This window comes from Palaemon carinicauda, chromosome 6 (assembly GCF_036898095.1).
Source record: "Palaemon carinicauda isolate YSFRI2023 chromosome 6, ASM3689809v2, whole genome shotgun sequence".
NCBI lineage: Eukaryota > Metazoa > Arthropoda > Malacostraca > Decapoda > Palaemonidae > Palaemon > Palaemon carinicauda.
The window spans coordinates 150,694,216-150,709,215 of NC_090730.1; the positions used below are offsets into that span (position 1 = coordinate 150,694,216).

Genomic DNA, 15,000 nt, shown 5'->3' on the forward strand with positions numbered 1-15,000 from the left:
CAGTTAAGTAAAACATTATTTTTTATATCAAAATCATGTCTATTTTAAATACAGATGTACAATTTGACTAGAGTAAATATGAATATATGGTTTGGTCAACCTCGTAGCCTTTGAAAGAAGTACATACGATACCTTTATATCTCATGTATGATGTGACCCCACCCCCTAAAATTGACCTTGAAAAGGGTCTTCAATGGTCGCACGTTACAGAAGTACATACGTATATAAAATTGGCATATTTCATTTCCTTCGACCGCCTCTCTTTTTCAATTGTAGCTGAACACAAATCCTAACTTTATATGCAATTATAATTTAATAGATACGATTTCTATTATCTTTGACTCAGCTGAAAATACAATTTACCACAGAGGCCTGACATATCGGAAAAAAACGTTGGGGACCTTATCTTATATGGTTCTATCAAAATATATGAATCTGGAAATCGAAAAAGACCAATTATGAGTGCATCATTCTAGTCAGCTTTTATGTCATTTTATGCACAGGTCCGCCATTGCAACTGATAATGTCTGAATCATCATGCCACCCGCCGGATTGGGCCTACAATTAAAATAAAAGGTTCCAAACCTAACTTCTATTTATTATAATTTACAACACAATTCAGTTATTATTATCATTAGTATTATTATTATTATTACAAACTAAGCTATAGGTCTAGTTGAAAAAGAATGATGCTATAAGCCCAAGGGCTCCAATAGACAAAAAAAAAAAAAAAAAAAAAAAAAAAAAAATAAGCACAGTGAGGAAAAGAAATAAACAATGAAAATAAAATATTTTAAGAACAGCAACACCATTAAATTAGATCTTTCACCTTTAAACTATAAAGACTTGAAAAAAAACATGAGGAATAGAAATTAAGATAGAATAGCGTGCCCGAGTGTACCCTTAAGGAAGAGAACTCTAATCCAAGACAGTGGAAGGCCATGGCACAGACCCTATGGCACTACCCAAGACCAGAGAAGAACTCAAGATCTATTGGAGAAAGATGGTGTGTGGAGGGTAACATACTTGTTCTATCATTTTACTTTTTTTATTCTTTCTTTGCTATATAACCATAAAGAAATTTCATTTCAACAGGGCACACACACGCGTGAGTATCGTTGTTTTTAAATTCCTAATTTTATTCTTTTTATAAAGAAATCAATAAAAACCAATAGACTAGATAAATAACTTGCACACAAATACTACTATACATAATACACACACACACACACACACATATATATATATATATATATATATATATATATATATATACACACACATATATATATACATATATATAGATATGTGTATATATGTGTGTGTTTTAAATTACTGACACAAAGTTTAAATATTATTTAATAAGATAATCAATGTTCAAATAATTCCAATTCCGACAGGGAATTTGATCCTTTAATTTATAGCATCCGTTCAAATCAGATGAAACCTTAGTAGTTATATATATTTGGAAAATATATATAACAATTTTTTCAAATTTTCCATTTATCTATACGCTATTATATCTATTGAATTTTGAATTATATCATTCCATTAGCTCATTCCACTTACAATATATATTTATGTAACTCCCGCTTGTTGCTTCTATTTTATCTCTCCATCATCCCGATGGATAATTAAGAAATCTCTATATAGCACGCTGTTCGACACTGTTAAAAATTTGCATTAAAAAAACGGCATAAAACCCTTGAATAAATGTTGCCAGCTATTTAAAAAAAGGATATATTGACGTAAAGGGGTGATATTAAAATCACCAACCCGTAAAAGGCAATAACAAAGTACGGTCGCCTGTAATTTACTGAAATACGGCTGAGAACAGTATATTTATACATAGAATATCCGATTAAAATTATGGTTTTTTAACAGTGAAGGACAGTGAATAATCCAAAAAAAAATGAAATAAATAAATAAATAAATAAAACAATAATATCCCCCCTGACAAAATCTTGCTAGACCCAAGCACATCAACCACATGCATTAGATGATAAACTCTGATGTGAGCGAAGACATCATCTTTTTTTCTTCTCCCATTTTTTCCTGTACGGTGAACCGTAATCAGCATCAACCTTGACTAACCGGTTCCATTTAGGGTCTGCCGAGTCAGTACATCAGCCAGGGCAGTATATATACATTTGGTATTCATTTCTCAGCCCCTCAGTAATTATTCATTAGCGACGGTTATGAAATTTAATGTCTACCCTCGAACATCTACAAAGTGTTGCTTCATATTCATTAAGGAGTGAAAGTCACACCAATAAAGAATTGCCTTCAGTCAAGTGAAAAAAAATTCTTACATTATGCTCAGTATGTCAGATTGTTGGCCTTATTATTCTTCTTCTTCTTTTTCTTCTTATTATTATTATTATTATTATTATTATTATTATTATTATTATTACCAGCTAAGCTACAACCCAAGTTGGAAAAGCAGAATACTGTAAGCCCTACAGCACCAACAGAGAAAATAAGCGAGGAAAGGAACTAGAAAACATAGAATAGTGTACCTGAGCAAGAGAATTCTAACCTAAGCCATCACGGGCTATTCCTCCCAATCTAAAAATGACAACCATTTCTTTTAATAGCATTAAAAATCCCTTCAGCTTCATTCGCAAAATCAAGTTGACTTGACACGAATGCTCAGAAGAGGCCAACTGTAATCAATGGCCCAAGGCACAATACTGACCTGTTTTCAGCTTGCGGCAACTTTACAATAAGGTCCTCTCTCTCTCTCTCTCTCTCTCTCTCTCTCTCTCTCTCTCTCTCTCTCTCTCTCTCCTCTCTCTCTCTCTCTCTCTCTCTTGCGTATTCTTCATAAAGAAGAAGACCTATCAATCATATGATAATTCAACAGAACAGACGAATAAATGAGGCAACGAGACTCTCACATGTTCTTCCGAGAATACCCTTTCGATTCTCGGGACTAAAAATATCAGATTAACCTGGTATCTCAAGATTCCCGGCTGCCCATATCTCGGTGCAGCTGACTGCACAGGAAAATTGGGTGTTCACGTCATCGTTCTCAGAACAGAAATTTCCTTTCTAAAATATGTGATATATTATTATTATTATTATCATTATCATTATTATTATTATTATTATTATTATTATTATTATTATTTTAGGTATTAAAAATCCAGTTAATTTACGTTGTATATTATAAAAATACAGGAGCTTTCGCCATTTTTACAAAGTGCCTCTTCAGTTAAAAGCTCCAGTATTTTTTAAAATATACAACGTATATGACTATGGATTTAATACCCAAGATTCTTAGACACGGTATGGTGTTATATTCAAGTTATTATTACTATTATTATTATTATCATTGTTGTTGTTGTTGTTGTTGTTACTATTATTATTATCATTATTATTATTACTATTATTATTATTATTATTATTATTATTATTATTATTATTAATATGTTGCCTACTGGCCAAGTATAGCATTATCAGCAAAATTTTACTGTTATTACTCCTATTACCACAAAAAGATATACGACATGAACAGCAGAGTACCTTCCAAAGCTGCTCCTCTAACTAGTGCAATCAAGTCAACAATTACCCAACCCCGGCGCCCCTGCCCCAACGGAAAAGTTGCATGGAAAATCCTCCCGCAAGTCTCGCGTGTTACTTGACTCATGAAGTGGCGGCGAGTTTTCCTAGAGCATTCTCGTTATAACTGGTTAAGGGTCGAGTGCTCTGACGTGAAGACATTCTCGTGGGACTGGAATCCCGTTCTCGGGGTTTTTTTTCTTAAAAGCCTCATATACCTTGATCACAGAGCGGGCATGTGAATATATGCAGGGGACGAGGTGGTGGTGTCGCAGAAGATGAGAGAAGTGGATGAAGGCCAATTATGGGAAGAAATCTTAATACATTATCTCTAAAGAATCATTATCTCTCCTTTTACATCAGCGGTGCCAAGGTCCCGGGGGGGAGGGAGTTAAAATGAGGCTAAAAATAGTTTCCAATAAATTAATTTTTACGGGGCGATTTCGATATTGCTAGAGCGAGTGCGTGCGTGCGCATGAAATGTCTGTACCTTTCCCCGAGGCAAGTCGTGACTTTCAGTATCCTAATTCCCCTGGCAAAGCTGAAGGGGATGAGGTTGGATATTTCATTGCTGCACATACACACAAACACAATACTGTTACTATTATCAGTATATACAAAAGTACATTTTGATAAACATGTCTAGCAAAGAGCAGGTTATTTAATCATGAAATATAAGCTTGTTTTTTCCCTTGCATTTCTGTTCAATTTTAAACATAGAAGTAAAAACAGGTAGAATTTGGTAAGGCGGCCAGGGGGAGGGGGTTAGGTAAGTACTTCAATCGGGTGGGCCTCCCTCCGAGTAGCCGTCCAGAACAAACTCAAAGGAAGTGGTTGCATGAATTGTTGGGTCCATGAATTGCATGACACAATACTTCCAGCCGTGAACCTTTTTGCTTGCGCGCGTAGATAACACCTACACATTAACACACATGCATAAAGATATAATTTCGACATTGAATACCCCAGTCAACGTTTTATTTTTTTTTTTTTTTTGCGCATGAAGGAAGTGACGTATATAAATGCATCCACACACACACACACATACACACACACACACACACACACATATATATATATATATATATATATATATATATATATATATATATATATATATATATATATAGTGTATATATACACTGCATATCAAGTCACCAATTTCTTATATTACATATTATGTGGTAAACTGTACTTTGCCTCACATCCTATCGTTAACTATTACAACAATGACAAATGCAGTCGTTTCTAGTCCACTGCAGGACAAAGGCCTCAGATATTAAGTCCTTCGAGCCTGGGGTTTGGTTAGCCTTCATCGCCACGCTGGTGGGGAGACTTTAGTCTGATCGCTCGCAGCAAACCAACATAGTAGGGATGGCCCTTACTATATAGCTTTGCTGATCATGGCAATACGCAAACCCTTTCACCTAGTTAATGTATCCCCACTCAGAAGGAGTACGTACTACCAAATACCTTTTATTCATTACTGTTCCTTTTCTTCACTCTTCCTGACTTCCACTTACTCTCACAACCTCATTACCTCTGCCAACGAAGTTGAAAGAAGGTTATGGTTTACCCCATCCTTGTGTGTTTGTTAGTGAACAGCTTCCTGACCACAATTTTAATCGTTGGGTAAAGAAACTTGCAGGGATTAACTGTTATATAAAAAAATGAAAACGATTAAATTTTGGAAGGTCAAGGTCCCGGTCAAGTAAAATGTCCAATTCACGTAATCAACCATATGTTTGGACATCGTTGTCACAGAAACTTCAAACATAGTTCATATTTAATTGATGGAAATCCACGCCGATTAATACATGTTAAGGGCAAAGGTCAAGGTCAATGTCAAGCAAAAGGACGAGAAATACGCTGCTGCGGCGGAGGTCTGCGCTCCACTGAGTGCCCCTCTAGTTATGAAATGTTGTTGCTGCCGTAGATCAAGCGGACTTTGTGGCAGCTGGGGTTCTCACTCCTAGATCACCCCATAGGTGAAGAATACGAAGTAGACATATTCGTAATGTATGTAACTTCATCTCACAACTGATTATGGGATTCTTAATTATTAATCAGTCTTTAATTTTTACCTAAGTAAAATATCTTACTATGATTCATTTCCTTAATAGATGACAATCTCGGTCTCTTCCCGTCCCTCGGGTAGGGGGGGGGGAGAGGTAGTAGTCATACCCTGTTGAGAGGCTCTACCCAGAAAGGTACACTAGGAAACCACAATCTTCCAAAACTTGGAAATTGTAGCTAGGAAGGGGGAGGGGTTGGGAAGGGATGAATCTGTGTGCATCTATCTAATTATTTAGCCGTCATTTTTGAAGGATCGCACACACTAGCATTATTATAATAGATCAAATGCCATGGGCAGTCCCTCATTCCAAACACACACACAAACAGGTATATATATTACATACATACATACATAAATACATATATATATACAGAATACACACACACACACACACATATATATATATATATATATATATATATATATATATATATATATATATATATATATATATTAAGGGTAGATGGAGATCGTTTGGGCATACTCTTCGCGCTCCCCAGGAGAGATTAGTTCAATAATGTTCAGCTGGGGTTCACAAGGCACTAGAAGAGTTGGGAGACCCAGGCCTACGTAACTGAGGACTATGAAGCGCGAAGTAGGAGATGGTGAATGGAGAAGTATTGAATTAAAAGCTCAAGATAGAGACGACCGGCGAAATCTGTCCGAGGCCCTTTGCGTTCATAGGCGTAGGAGATGATGATGATTATGACATATATATATATATATATATATATATATATATATATATATATAATGTTATTCAAAGAAGCCATATATTTTTGATACATTAATGCTTGGATTCTCTTAACGATCTCGGGTTAAGAGAACCCAGACATTAATGTATAAAAAATATATGGTTTATTTGAATATGAAAAACACGTCTAAATGTGCAAAATTTATCATATGTATATATATATATACACACACACACACACATATATATATATATATATATATATATATATATATATATATATATTATAGTTTATATATATACACATGCGTACTCATCTCGCTAATGAAATAAGCGTCATAATAAGATGGCAAGTCATAGATATATAGACCTTGGATACTACAGCCCGCCATCTGCTGGTGCCGGCCATAACATACCCCCTTAACATGGCAGTGGAAAAAACCAGAGGAATAAAACGAGTGCGCAGAACTTCAAAGCAGTTTCCCTGACTCTTGAACGTCCGCCCACCACCGTTCTAAATCCTTCCAAAGAAATAGAATATGCTGGAATTTCCACTGGTGTGGGTTTATCACTGGAAATGTCCTTTTACGCCTCTTCCAGCTAGCTAATGGTGGAATGTTAGCCTGCTGATTAAGAAGCTTTGGTATTCTATATTCATAATTAGCTTTTAGAAAAACCGACATGTATTATTTATTCAAGGGATTATTGCATTTTATTATGGTCTAGATCTAATGTTGTGGAGGTAATAAATTGGCCTCCACCTGTATCCACAGTTTAATCTTCTGCTTTGCCTCCCCGCCCCATAAGGACTTCCATTTTGGGCACCAATCTCTTATCACATTTGCTTCGCAATATAACTTAGTTTTAAGCAAATAATAGAACCGTATCTAAATTCAAAAGCTAGAAAGGCATAACAATCGTCAATTTTCTCGATTGTCACACATGAAAAATTTAACCTAGTATTGTTAGCAATCTTATCTGAAAAATCAACAAGCAATTCATGAACAACGTACATTTCACGGCTAGCGTTTGTGCTTCCCGTTCGCATTTGACCTTCGTTTCAATTTGTGGATTAAATTTTGAGATACAAAATCATCATGAGAGTCCAACAAAACCTCACATCCGCTAGACAACTCAACCCCGGGAATTTGGATGAATGATAAATTGCACTAACTCAATCAAAGGGGTTCTGGCCCCCTAGTTACCCCTACCTCATCATTTGGGGAGACTTCAATGCGCAGTTAAGTAGGCAAGGAAATGCTGGTACGAGTTGGGATTTATTTAAATTATTCATTTATTTACGATTTCCTCCGAATTGTTGTGGTTTTAGTTGAATCTTCGTTTTTACGTTTTTCTTTGAATTGTTGTGACTTTATTAAATCTTCGTTAGCCAAAATTTAAATTTTTTTTAAATTATTAAGACTTTACTAAAATCTTTGTTAGCCAAACTTTACCTTTTTTATTTTTTAATAACTGTGGCTTTACTAAAATCTTAATTAGTTAGCTAAACTTTACCTGTTTATAATTATTGTGGCTTTACTAAAATCTTCGTTAGTTAGCCAAACTTTACCTGGTTTTAATTATTGTGGCTTTGCTAAAATCTTCGCAAGCCAAACTTTACTTTTTTCTAATTACTGTGGCTTTACTAAAATGTTCGTTCGCCAAACTTTACCTTTTTTTTTAATCATACTGGCTTTACTAAAATCTTCGTTAGTTAGCCAAACTTTACCATTTTCTTTTAATTATTGTGGCTTTACTAAAATATTCGTTACCTAAACTTTACCTCTCTTTAATTAATGTGGCTTTACTAAAATTTTCGTTACCCAAATTTTACCTTTATTAATCACCGTGGCTTTACTAAAATCTTCGTTACCTAAACTTTACCTTTCTTAATTATTATGGCTTTACTAAAATCTTCGTTACATAAACTTTACATTTCTTTAATTATTGTGGCTTTACTAAAATCTTCGTTACATAAACTTTACATTTCTTTAATTATTGTGGCTTTACTAAAATCTTCGTTACATAAACTTTACATTTCTTTAATTATTGTGGCTTTACTAAAATCTTCGTTAGCCAAACTATACCTTTTTTTTATTATTGTGAATTAACTAAATTCTTCATTACCTAAACTTTACCTCTCTTTAATTACTATTGGTTTTACTAAAATCTTCGTTAACCAAAAGAACAGCGAATGCTTATTTGAAGTGCCCGAGTCTGCCTAAAAACCAATGAGGATGACATCACGATCTTACGAAATTGTCCATTTAACTCATCCTTTCGATCTTACGAAATTGTCCATTTAACTCATCCTTTCGAACATGGCTAATAGGGTTAGGTCAGTCTTCCACGAAGCAGCCTCGGAAATAAAAACGTGTTTTCGTAAATTCTTTGCCCGAGGATTTTCCTATATTCTTTTATCTTCAATTTTCACGACGGTCCATTTTATTATTATTATTATTATTATTATTATTATTATTATTATTATTATTATTATATATTGTATTATATATTATATCATATTATATTATATATTGTATTATATATTATATCATATCATATTATATACTATAATAAATTATTTTATCATTATTATTATTAACTGAGCTACAACCGTAGGAGGAAAAGCAAGAAGCAATAAGCCAAAGGGCTCCAACGGGGGAAAATAGCCCTGTGGGGAAAGGAAACACGGAAATAAATAAACTACAAGAGATGTAATAATCAAAATAAAATGTACACAAGAAGCGTAATAAAAACGGGCGAATTTCGCTTAAAAGATTACCGCAAGAAATATTCTGTTTTGCATATTTTAATAATTTCTTAGCATCTCAACCGCACTTCAAGTTTTTAACAACAGTTGGAAGGGCCACTATTCAATGATGTTAGAATTCAACTGCGTAAAAGACCATTTGGTAACAGGCACTAAAACGCATGATAAACTTTGCGCACAATAAAATTTTATTACCATGGAATTCGCAAAGTTCATGGTCACACAATTATTATTATTATTATTATTATTATTATTATTATTATTATTATTGTTGTTGTTATTTATTACTATCATTATTGTGATGAATATTAGTTAATATTATTACTGTTATTACTATTATTGTTGTTATTGTTATTACTATTATTGTTATCATTGTTACATTTATTATTATTATTATTATTATTATTATTATATTATTAATAATAATAATAATAATAATAATAATAATAATAATAATAATATTAATATTAATATTATCATTATTATTATTATCAGCCAAACTACAATCCTAGTTGGAAAAGCAAAATGACTCTTCCTAATTTAATCCTGTATATTTACAACCATATAACCTATTAAGACAAATTCAAGATTTAAAAGGTTTTCCTTTCATGCATTAAAGCATCGCCTGATAAGCGATCATCGCTTCGTGTTTCTGCGCTGCTCTCCCGACTTTGTGAAGGTCAGGGAAGCTGTGGCCTTCGGGGGACTTCGTCTCCTCGTGCGCCAGCATCTGGCCGTAAAAATTTCCCTTAAATCTTGACAAATTGAAGAAAAGAGAGAAGAAAAAAGGATATATAAATTGCAAAAGCTATCTTAAATAGGAACTCTATTTCTAACAGCACTAGATGAAAAAAGATTTTATAAGATATAAAACTGCATAAAATAAAAAAAAAAAAAGTAAAAAAAGGTTCATTATGAGAAAGATAAAAAACACTCATCATAAAAACGCTTGGGTAACATGCCTCTTAAACTCGCCACGGTCTAGGACCAAACCAAGGACTTCAACAGAGATGCTTGCGGAGGATGAGATAACATTTTTTAAAGAAATAGACCAGCTCTTGTCTTTGTTTTTAATCCCAATGTTGCAGTTTTCTTAAGTAACTTAATTGCAAAATACATAAACCAAAGACAATCGCAAACGAAACATAATTTGCGGTCAAGGCAGATAATAAATTCCTCTCTGAAACTGATTTGAGGAATGAAGTTTGTCTTTAGTGTATTCATTACCACTTCAGGCTCTGAATCGAGTCTTCTTTTGCTATATTCAATGTATTACTCCCCCCCCCCCCGCGCAATCTTTGGGACTCGCCTGAAACATTGGTTTCCACTGAAGATTCCACCACTCCCTAAGAACTGGGATCTTAGGGGTGTATCCGTGTATCGAACTGGACAAGGACCGGGATGTTACTCACCAAATGTGAGGAAAAATGTAACGTGGAGTTATAACAAATATCACCGAATCAAGAATAAAAATATATAAACACTCCGTATATCTTAGCAAACAGTTAATCATCTCTATCAGAGAATTTACAATATTATTAGCTACTTCTGCAATATATGTTCGTAAAGACTTTTGGATCAAAGTTTTATGAAGTTATATAAATATATATATATATATATATATATATATATATATATATATATATATATATATATATATATATACATAATTATATATATATACATATATATATATATATATATATATATATGTGTGTGTGTGTGTGTGTGTGTGTGTACAGTATGTATGAATACATATCTGTGTAGGAATGATAAGATAGATTGGGTCATCTAAGATCACCAAAGATTTATTAGAAATAAAACTGATAAATACTAGTATAACATTATTCGAAAAAGAGACCAATAAACCACAAGTAATCTAAAAGCTGACTTATATCCATTTCTCTCCTACTAATTTATATATATATATATATTATATATATATATATATATATATATACTGTATATATATACCCATATATATACATATATACAGTATATTCCTATACATATACATTATATATATATATATATATATATATATATAATATATATATAATATATATATATAATATATATATATATATCTATATATATATACATATATATACACTTATATACACACACACACACATATATATATATATATATATATATATATATATATATATATATATATATACTTATATATATACACCCATATACATCCACACACATACATATATATATATATATATATATATATATATATATATATATATATATATATATATATATATATATATATATATAAATTAGTAAGAATATAATAGATAGAAGTAAATATGGATAGATATAGATACCCTAGATATACCTTACTATTCCTTTTTTATTTTGAGCAGGCTCCTCTCCCTCCAGTTCCCTATCCCTTTCCTTCCGTTCTTTCTTCTGAACGTATCCTTGGCACAGATGATCATCCCCCATTGTAATTTTATGGAGCCTTGGGTTTCAAAGGGGTGAGATAACATCATCCTGTTTAAAAACCGGAATGTTATCACTAAGATCACGAATGGCTAGGAAAACAGTTCCCGAAGCCCAATCTATATTTAGGGTTTTGTGGATTTTGGGTAATGCAGTGCCAAGGAGGCCATTCAGAGCCGATTTCCAGTTATACTATGAAGCAACAGTTCAATGAACCTGGATTTGCTATCCAGGAAACTGGAACGGAGGTAAAGTACAAGGATGAGAAGTGAGTGCAGCTAGGGACCCAGGGGGCTAGGCAGAGATCCTTTATTATTATTACAAGCTAAGTTACATCCCTAATAGGAAAAGCAGGATGCTATAAGCCACAGGACTTCAACAGAAAAAAAAAATGGCCCCGAGAGGAAAGGAAACAAGGAAATAAATAAGGAAGGGAGTCAAGGAAATAAATAAGGAAAGGAAACAAGTAAATGAATAAGGAAAGGAAGCAAGGAAATAAATAAACTGCGATAGAATTAATGAATAATTAACGTAAAATATTTCAAGAACATTAATAACATTAAAATAGATATCTCATCCACTGTATAAACTATAAAAACTTCAAATAGGCCAGACTATTTGGTGTAAGTGGAGGCAAAGAAAATGAGCCGTAACCAGAGAGAGAGGGTTCCAATGTAGTACTCAGGACCACTGTATGGGACATGGCAATAGTGTCTGGCTAATCGAAGAATGCAATAATTCTCTAGCGGTTGCATCTCACAGGTTTTTGGTGGCTTGGCCAACCTATAAGAAAGCATGTCTTAAAAAAATTCTATAATAAATCCTAACGGAGAAGTAATAAGCAACTTTCTTAGAATAAAATCCTATCATTCATCTAATACCATTGCTGATTATTGGTCCCGTCTGTTGTGGTAGCCTATTGGAAACTTTCCAGCCTGGCGATCTCCTGGACTGTGGTTCCAGTCCCGCTCAAGATCGATAGTTTCTTGTAGTGTCGGCAACCTCATCACCATTGTGAGCTACGAATGAGGGCTTGGATGAGCCTATATTTCTACCTGGTGAATTCTCAGTCGCCATTGGCTGGCCCTCCCTAGTCATATTTTGAGGGGAGAGAGGGTTTGGGCGTTGATGATAGGCTAGGGCATTGTAGCTGTCCCTTGCCTCTGCCATTCATGAGCGGTTTTTAAACCTTTAAATAACATCTACCTGGACAAAACCCCCCAGAACGGTAAGTAACAATTTGTTAATGACAATAATTATGACTTGGATCACCACACGAAAATATCCCGTACGGTATTCTTTAATGAAGCTATTTACTTTCCGACAAGAGCTATTATTTCTATCTATCAAGGGCTGTACCTCTACAGTTAGTGCCCACTACTCGTTTCTCAGAAAGTTGTCTAACATATTCTGGTGATATTTCTCATCGTGAAGCCTCCTAGTACTGGAGTGATTTCCTTCTCGAAGTTGTTCAACTGAGGAACAGTCTTTATGAAAGTTATATCAGTGTTAATGCTCTTACGATCAAGCAAGGCTTTTATACTATTGTAAAGCACCGTCTACTACTACCTCACACTTTCTGATATTTTCAAATGATGTTTATATATGATTAGACTCACGTACTAACGTAAACGCATAACATCTTAATATATAAATATAAATATATATATATATATATATATATATATATATATATATAAATATATATTATATATATATATATATATATATATATATATTATATATATATATATATATATATATATATATATATATATATGTATATATATACTGTATATCATCTCCTCACACGCCTATTGACGCAAAGGACCTCAGTTAAATTTCGCCAGTCGTCTCTATCTTAATCTTTTAAAACAATACTTCTCCATTCATTATATCCTACTTCACGTTTCATAGTCCTCAGCCATGTATACACAGTATATCAATTCTTCACACAAAAACACACACATAAATATATGTATATATGTGTGTGCATGTGTGTACAAATATATTTGTTAGTTATTGAACTAAACAAAACGCGCTGATATAAAGGGCTCTTTAATCATCCAAAACCAGAACTGAACATCCTTGCATAAGTCCTGAGCCGCAGACCAAGACAGGTTATTAACCACTGCATATATAGGTGAGTAAGTCAATCTCATTGGACGAGGTAAATGGGAGGGATCTTAATGGATGCCCCTTTCGACCTTAGTCAAAAGATAGTAAATGATGATAATTATGGTCTTAAAAAGTGGGACTCTCCTCCCTAACACTATACCACTATATATTTTCTACTTCCTTCGCCTTCATTTATTCCCTCTTCCGTTATAATTATAATTATTTGCTAAGCTACAAGCCTAGTTGGAAAAGTAGGATGTTATAAGCCCAGGGGCCCCAACACGGAAAATAGCCCAGTGAGGAAAGGAAACGAGGAAAAATAAAATATTATAAGAGCAGTAACAATATTAAAATAAATATTTCTTATATAAACTATAAAAGTTTTATTAAAACAAAAGGAAGAGAAATAAGATAGAATAGTATGCCCAAGTGTACCCTCACGCAAGAGAACTCTAACCCAAGACAGTGGAAGACCATGGTACAGAGGCTATGGCACTACCAAGACTAGAGAACAATGGTTTGATTTTGGAGTGTCCTCCTAGAAGAGCTGCTTACCATAGCTAAAGTATCGTCTACCCTTACCAAGAAGAAAGTGGCAACTGAACAATTACAGTGAGGTAGTTCATCCCTTGAGTGAAGAAAAACTGTTTGGTAATTATAGTGTTGTATGGTACATGAGGACAAAGGAGAATATGTAAAGAATAGGCCAGACTATTCGGTGTATGTGTAGGCAAAGGAAAAATGAACCGGAACCAGAGAAAAAGGATCCAATGTAGTAATGTCTGGATAGTTAAAGGATCCCAAAACTCTATAGTGGTAATATCTCAACGGGTGGCTGGTGCCCTGGCCAACCTACTACCTACTACCACGATATACTCTACTCCCTTTGCCTTCTTTTATTCCCTCTTCCGTTCTTCTTATTTCACTCGTTCTTATTCCTCCTTCGATCCCTCACTGATTGATTGATTGATTTGAAGTTTGCTGGCATCCTGACATCTAAGGTTATAGACACCTTCCATCCCTCATACTCTTGAACCTAGTCTTCCTTGTGTGGTCCTGCAATTCCATTTTAATATATTTAAAAGGGATGGGGAGGAAGAGAGAAACTCACCTATATGATAAAAATCAAGTCTCTCTCTCTCTCTCTCTCTCTCTCTCTCTCTCTCTCTCTCTCTCTCTCTCTCTCTCTCCTCTCTCCTCTCTCTATACATATATATGTATATATATGTATATATATATATATATATATATATATAAATATATATATATATGCATATATACATGTATATATAAATATATATATATATATATATATAT

The 15,000-nt window shown here is 33.6% G+C and overlaps 1 protein-coding gene across 1 annotated transcript in view; it reads right to left on the reverse strand.

Moving 5' to 3' along the window:
- Window positions 1-15,000, reverse strand: part of LOC137642728 (CD109 antigen-like) — a 231,099-nt gene that overhangs the window by 169,638 nt on the left and 46,461 nt on the right. The gene's annotated exons all lie outside the window — the stretch shown is intronic.